Source organism: Morus notabilis, unplaced genomic scaffold (genome assembly GCF_000414095.1).
Source record: "Morus notabilis unplaced genomic scaffold, ASM41409v2 Scaffold436, whole genome shotgun sequence".
Taxonomy (NCBI): domain Eukaryota; kingdom Viridiplantae; phylum Streptophyta; class Magnoliopsida; order Rosales; family Moraceae; genus Morus; species Morus notabilis.
Window position 1 is genome coordinate 747,295 of NW_010362623.1, and position 7,965 is coordinate 755,259.

The 7,965-nt window shown below is 39.8% G+C and overlaps 1 pseudogene; it reads left to right on the plus strand.

Moving 5' to 3' along the window:
• Nucleotides 1-1,703: 1,703 nt before the first annotated feature.
• The window catches only part of LOC112092400, a 31,887-nt pseudogene continuing 25,625 nt past the window's right edge, over nucleotides 1,704-7,965 (plus strand).

The following is a 7,965-nucleotide window of genomic DNA, read 5'->3' on the forward strand; positions in this document are numbered from 1 at the left end:
TGGACACCTGAAGTATTTCCTTGGAATGGAAGTGGCCAGATCAAGCAGAGGTATCTCAATGTCACAGCGAAAATATGTCCTGGACCTACTAAAGGAGACAGGCATGGTAGGGTGTAAACCAGTTGACACTCCTATGGATCCAAATGTGAAATTAGGAGTGCGAACAGGTGGTATAGCAGTGGACAAAGGTAGATATCAGCGTCTAGTGGGAAAACTGATCTACCTTGCTCATCCTCGCCCAGATATTGGTTTCTCAGTAAGTGTGGTTAGTCAATTCATGACCAACCCTTCAGAGGAACACATGGAGGCTGTGTATCGAATCCTAAGATATCTCAAGAGAGATCCAGGCAAAGGATTGTTATTCAAAAAAACCACAAACAGAACCATTGAAGTTTTCACCGATGCCGATTGGGCAGGATCGTCCACAGATCGAAGATCCACTTCAGGTTACTGTTTGTTTGTTTGGGGAAACTTAGTGACCTGGCAAAGCAAAAAGCAACCAGTCGTTGCCCGGAGCAGTGCAGAGGCCGTGTTTAGAGCTTTGGCACATGGGATATGTGAAGGAATGTGGCTGAAAAGGCTTTTACAGGAACTTAAAGTTAAGGTAGAAGGTCCTATCGACATGAGGTGTGATAGTCAATCAGCCATAGCCATAACAAAGAACCCAGTCCATCATGGTCGGACCAAGCATGTTGAGATAGACCGTCACTTTATCAACGAGAAGATTGAAGGCAAAATAATCTCTCAACTATGTTCCTACACGGCATCAAACCGCAGACATCCTAACAAAGGCACTCCACCGTACTAACTTCCAAGAACTATGTTCCAAGCTAGCCATGTTGAGTATATACAGCCTAGCTTGAGGGGGAGTGTAGAAAATCTTCTAGAAGTTAGTTGTATTTTATTGTGAAATAGAACCGTGTATATTGAAAGTAAAGTAGGGCTGATTATTAGGCAGATTCTTTTCCTAGTTTTCAGGGATCTCAACAACCCAAGATCTCTTTTTCATGTATATAAATATTTGGTCAGTAAATGAGAAAAGTTAATCCTTCTCTTCCAAAATATTCTACAGTATTGTCGAGGAAAAAGAACTAATAGTTGGTTGTATTAAAGATCGAAGAGTTAGAAACTAGATTATACATATTTATATTAGTTGAAAAAAAAGGAAAAAAAAAAAAAGGTTCTCAGTTTGAAGGTCTAGTTGTTGTAGTTAGTTTGGAATTTTGAGAAAACAAATAGAGGTGTTAGAGTCTACCTTAGAAATCAGAAGCTTTGGTAATATAGATCTATATTTAAAACTTGTATTGTATATGTTCAGGACATGGAAATATACAACAATAGGAATTTGTTTATATGATTGGAAAGGTAGAATGTACTGAGCTGAGAATTGAGTTCTCGGCAGTAGTTGCCTTGAACTAATGTTCTTTTCATTTGCTTGGAATGGAAAAGTTAATATATTTTGGTAAGTTTGAGTTAAAAACGTTTAGGGTTATTCCGAAGCTTGTCAGTTGAGGATAACATTATTAACAAGTTGAGGTTTTTAATAACAAATGGGAGATTCCTTAGACGAAACTGAGTTGTTTAGGAATTGGTAGGAATAATATTTGTTCAAGTATGTAATAGTTGTTGGAAATCTTAGTGAAATCTTTGAAGATTTGCATGAGTTTTGTACTTAATTACGTTAGACCCTTATGCATGATATCATGGCTTTTCAGTTTTTGAAATTTGTGTTGATTAGTGCTATTGTGAATTAAAGAAATTATGGAGACTAGGGAGAATTGTGATACAGCGTTTCAAAGGGACATAGAGTTGGGGTGTGTTCATTTGCATAACTCAAGTCATAACTTGGGTTGTGTATGTGACAGAAAAACATTGTAGCAAGCACTAGAGCACAGCAGTGCTGTTTATGGAAGAAACCCCCATCACACAGATGATCATCTTCTCTTGGGTGCAATTCATTATCAGGTGGTTTTAGAAGTTTTTAATATGGCTTAGCGTTCATTTAAGTTTAGAAATTAGTACTCTCGTCAGTATTTTTATTTGGTTTATGAGAATTTCACGTTTCATGCATCTGATGAAGAAATTTCTTTTATCCTTTTCCATTTGAATTGACCCACACTTTGCTGAGTGTTATGGAAATATGGCAAATGCTTAAAAGGTATGTTTAACATCTTTGATGGTGTCCAAGAGTGTAATAGTTGTTGTTTCTATGTTTTTTCCTCAGAAGAAGGGCAATATTGATGTTTCAATTAGCCACTGTTTAATTGCTATTGAGGTTTGTTACTGCCATAAATATTGTGCGCAAGTGGCATCCAAATTTTCACAGGATTGTGAACTTTGTGTGTGTGTGTGTTGTTCATCATTCCTTAAGCAGATACGAATTCTTATTTTTAATTTTATTTTTTGTCGAAGAAATGAGAGAGTATTATTAATGATTGAGATAGAAAATTTACAACAATAGAGGAAGCAAAAAATTCCTCAAGGAACTAGCCAGAAGCCTATATAAAAGAGGACCAGTCTCTAACAATGTCAGAAACTAGAAGATCGCTAAACTCCTTATCAGAGTGAATCCAGAAAGCAGTGTTGATTTTAATCCTATCCCATGTTACATGTATATCCTCCTAACTTTAAAAATTCTTTGTTTTCTCTCCAGCCCAATTCCACACCAAATCCCTAAGAATGTCTTTGGCGGACACGACTTCTCATTGAAACAATGACGTTATTGCATACCAAGTATGGTTGGAAAATTGCCTGATCTAGTTGTTGCCCTTGGTAGACTCACTTTGTTGGGTGGTACCTAGCATTAGGGACCTAATACCCCCTGGCTTGAAGTGACTACCTTTATACTTATATAGTATGGTAGTTCTTGTAATTTGGTTTGTTTGCTACTGGTAAGAAACAATTGATTGTATTATGGTGAAGCTTCGTCCTAATTTTGCTGATGCATGGTCAAATTTAGCAAGTGCATATATGCGTAAAGGAAGGTTAATGAGGCAGCCCAATGTTGTTGTCAGGCTCTCGCACTGAATCACTGAATCACTGAATCCACGCTTAATAAAATTCTATTTTCTGTGCATATTTTTTGGCCGTTATATATTACAAAATCAACATAACCTTCTCATTCTTGCAGGTTGATGCACATAGTGATCTTGAAAACTTCATGAAAGCCCAAGGTTTAGTGCAAGAGGTAAGGAAGTAATAGCCTATTTTTACTCCTAACATTGTATGAACATGGCTTACTAGAAAATTGACAAAATTGATACCACAGAAGTGTGAGCTCTTATACTAGAAAGCAAGAGTTCCCATTTACATGTGCAGTTGCCGAGATGTACTGGTTTACATCCATAAAAAAATATTATTATTGAGGATTTCGGTGAAGAGAATTCTTATTAACCAAAGGAAATACAGCCCTAATATTTATACTTGAGTGGCCGGCATCCCAGTCCACTTATTCTAGGAAAGTAAACGGAGAATCCCATAAAATCAGGAATCTCAACAAACTAGGAAAGTAACTTAATTATGAATCAATCAAATCAATAACTGATCCTATTTATTAGGAAACTAAAACAGAAATCCTAATATACAAAATAACACTATCCTAATTTATATAATCTAATCGGCTCCTTTCTACACTCCCCCTCAAGCTGGGTTGTATATGTTATACAATCCTAGCTTGGAGTTGAATTCATCGAAACTTCTTCTTGGAAGGGCTTTGGTGAGAACGTCAGCTAGCTGCAATTGAGTAGGGATGTAGCTGAGTTGAACTATTCCATTGTTAATCTTCTCTAAGATGAAGTGCCTATCAATTTCCACATGCTTGGTCCTGTTGTGGTGTACTGGATTTTTAGCAATGCTGATGGTGGCTTGGCTGTCACTAAGCATTTTAATCTGGTCCTTACAATCAATTCTCAACTCCCTTAGTAATCGTTGAAGCCACATTCCTTCGCAGATGCCCAAAGCAAGAGCACGATATTCTGACTCTGCACTGCTTCTTGACACCACTGATTGCTTTTTGCTTCTCCATGTAACAAGATTGCCCCAAACAAAGGAGCAGTAACCACTTGTGGATCTCCTTTCAGTTAGTTCTCCAGCCCAGCTAGCATCTGTGTAAACCTCTATCTTACGGCTTTCACACCTTTTGAAGAGTAAACCTTGGCCTGGTGTCATCTGTAGGTATCTAAGAATTCGATTCACAGCCTCTAAGTGTTCCTCATTCGGATTGTTCATGTGTTGGCTAACTACGCTCACTGAGAATGCAATGTCTGGTCTCGTGTGTGAGAGATAAATCAACTTGCCCACTAGCCTTTGATACTGTCCTTTATCCACTGGAACACTTTCCTCATCTTTCCTTAACTTCAGGTTGGGGTCCATAGGCATCTCTGCAGGTTTACACCCAAGCATGCCAGTCTCCGTTAGCAAATCTAAGATGTACTTTCGTTGGGATATAACAATCCCTGCCTTAGACTGAGCAACCTCCATGCCTAGAAAGTATCTGAGAGTACCAAGATCTTTAATTTCAAACTCAGTAGCAAGTAATCTTTTGAGTTTGATAATTTCCTCTGAGTCGTCTCCTGTTAAAATGATGTCATCAACGTAAATGATGAGAATAGCAATCCTGCCTCTTGGTGAGAATTTCATAAATAGAGTGTGATCGGCCTGGCATTGACTGTACCCATTTGTGACCACTGTTTTGGCAAACCTATCAAACCAGGCACGAGGTGACTGCTTTAGGCCATACAATGATTTTTTCAGCTTGCACACTTGACGGCTGTTTGAAGGGTTTTCTAAGCCTGGTGGTATTTCCATGTAAACATCTTCTGCAAGATCCCCGTTCAAAAAGGCATTCTTGACATCTAGCTGGTGCAAAGGCCAGTCTTTATTTACTGCTAGTGACAATAATACCTGAACTGTGTTCAACTTGGCAACAGGTGCGAACGTTTCCTGATAATCAATTCCATATGATTGAGTGAATCCCTTTGCGACCAGCCTGGCTTTGAACCTCTCAATACTTCCATCTGCTTTATACTTAACAGTAAATATCCACTTGCAACCCATAGGTTTCTTCCCTTGAGGTAACTCTGCAAGAGTCCAGGTTTCATTGCTTTTTAGGGCTCTGATTTCTTCCTCGACAGCCTGCTTCCATGCTGGATCTTTCAAAGCTTCCTGAATGGAATTAGGAATCTGTGCACTATCAAGAGCTGAAATGAATGCTTTATATGCTGGCTGTAATTTTCCATATGCCACATATCTCCCAATAGGGTGGTTTGTTACTCGGACACCCTTTCTTTCAGCAATAGGCAAGTCTGAATCATCAATAAAAGGAACAGGAGGCTCACGGGTTGAAGAATCCATACCTTTGTGAGATTCTGAAGCAGGAGGGTCTGGTTCAGGTTCTTGACAGTCTCTGACTTGAGTGATGTTCTCTAAGTGCTCAGTAGGTCGTCTCCTCCTAGAATAGACACGGAGTTCCTGACAATTTGTACCAAGTTGAGGTTGGGTGGACTCGGTTAGATCATTCTGAGTGGTGTGATTCAGGACGTTGGATGGCTCATGGAACTGAGACTCGGATGGTGGACCTGATGTGGATCTGAGGCTCGGATTTGAGGACTCGGAAGGATTTGAGGACTCGGGAGAGAAGCTGAGACTTGGATTGACACTTTGGGGTGAAATGTACACGGATTGAGTGTCTCGAAGGATGTCCCAAAGTTGAAATTCCCTCGAATTCTCCCCCTGAATTGCAGGTTTGGGAAAATAAGATTGGTGTTCAAAGAACGTGACATCCATTGAATTGTATGTCTTTCTAGTGACAGGTGAGTAGCACTTGTACCCCTTTTGATGAGAGGAAAATCCTAGGAAAATGCATTTTAATGATTTGGGATCAAGTTTGGTTCGATGTTGTTGGTGTATGTGAACAAATGAGGAACAACCAAAGATTCTAAGTGGGAGATCGGAAGAAAAGCTTGTTTCAGATTTTTCTTTCATTAGAAATGTCCAGGCGGTTCTAGTATGATCATCTATGAAAGATATGAACCAACGAGCCCCATTAATATTTTTCACTCGTGAGGGTCCCCAAATGTCACTGTGAATTATGGAGAATGGATGTGAAGGCTTATATTGAATACTAGGATAGACATGCCGAGTGTGCTTTGCAAGTTGACATATTTCACAATGAAAAAACTTGGAATTTTTATTGATGAATAAATGAGGGAACAATTTTTCAAGGTACACAAAATTTGGATGACCAAGGCGAAAGTGCCATAACATAACTTGATTCTCATTTGAAACAGAAACAGAATTGGAAACAGACTCAAAAAAACAACTTGAATGAACTTGTCCATGTGGAGGAGGGTTCCGTTTGAGCAAGTAGAGACCACCACACATTTCAGCACTGCCAATCACCTTCCCCGAATCCGTTGCCTGAAATTCACAAAGATTTGGATAGAATTTAGTCACACAGTTCAAGTCACGGGTGAGTTTACTAATAGAAATCAGATTGCAATCTAATTTTGGAACATAAAGGACAGATGAGAGAAGGAGATCCTTTGTCAATTTGATGGATCCGATTCTTGCCACGTTTGAATGTGATCCATCGGCTATTCATACTATTGATGAATAAATGAGGGAACAATTTTTCAAGGTACACAAAATTTGGATGACCAAGGCGAAAGTGCCATAACATAACTTGATTCTTATTTGACACAAAAACAGAATTGGAAATAGACTCAGAAAAACAACTTGAATGAACTTGTCCATGTGGAGGAGGATTCCCTTTGAGCAAGTAGAGACCACCACACATTTCAGCACTGCCAATCACCTTCCCCGAATCCGCTGCCTGAAATTCACAAAGATTTGGATAGAATTTAGTCACACAGTTCAAGTCACGGGTGAGTTTACTAATAGAAATCAGATTGCAATCTAATTTTGGAACATAAAGGACAGATGAGAGAAGGAGATCCTTTGTCAATTTTATGGATCCGATTCCTGCCACGTTTGAATGTGATCCATCGGCTATTCGTACTGTGCTAGGACTAGAATAGGCACTGAACTTGTGGAGACATTAATATCTCCAGTCATGTGATCTGAAGCCCCAGAATCAATTATCCATGGTCTTAATTTCCTGGTTTTCTCAATATGAGCAAAGGAAACTGTACCTTGATGTGCTACCATGCTGGTATGCAGTTCAACAGTGGGTGATGTGGACTGATAAGGACCTGATACCTGTCCGAGCAGCTTCTGCAGTACCTCAATCTGCTCCCTGGTGAACGGACTGGTTTCAGGAGTGGTGCTGGGGTTGTCTGAAGTGGTGACAGAATTTACGCGGCTGTCCCAGTCCTGGCGAGCACGGTTAGGCTTCCAATCAGCGGGCTTCCCATGTATTTTCCAGCAATTTTCTCTGGTGTGGCCAGGCTTCTTGCAATGGTCGCACCATGGTCTTCCTCTTCTTTGCCTGTTATCCTGAGATGAGTTGTGTGTGTATAAGGCCGAACCTTCAGCAACCGGGGTGCTCATATTTTCTGTCATCATTAGTTTCTTCCTGCTTTCTTCTCTTCTGACTTCAGCAAATGCCTCTCGAATGGAAGGCAGTGGCCTGCTTCCCATGATTCTCCCCCTTACTTCGTCCAGATCCTTGTTGAGACCAAGGAGAAATTTGAATGTTCTCTTTTGATCAACAATCTTTTTGTATAAAGCTGCATCATCAGGACATTTCCAGGGATATATTTCAAACATATCAAGGTGCTGCCAGTACCGGGTTATTGTGTTGAAATATTGAGTGATAGTCATCTCCCATTGTCGCATATCATGAAGTCGAGTTTCAATCTCAAAAAGTTCCGAGGTATTTTCAGAACTGGAGTAGGTTTCACGTGCCGCATCCCAAATTTCCTTGGCTGTTTTGTAGAGAAGGAAATTCTCTCCAACTTCGGTGGTCATGGAGTTTATTAGCCATGACATAACCATGTGATTTTC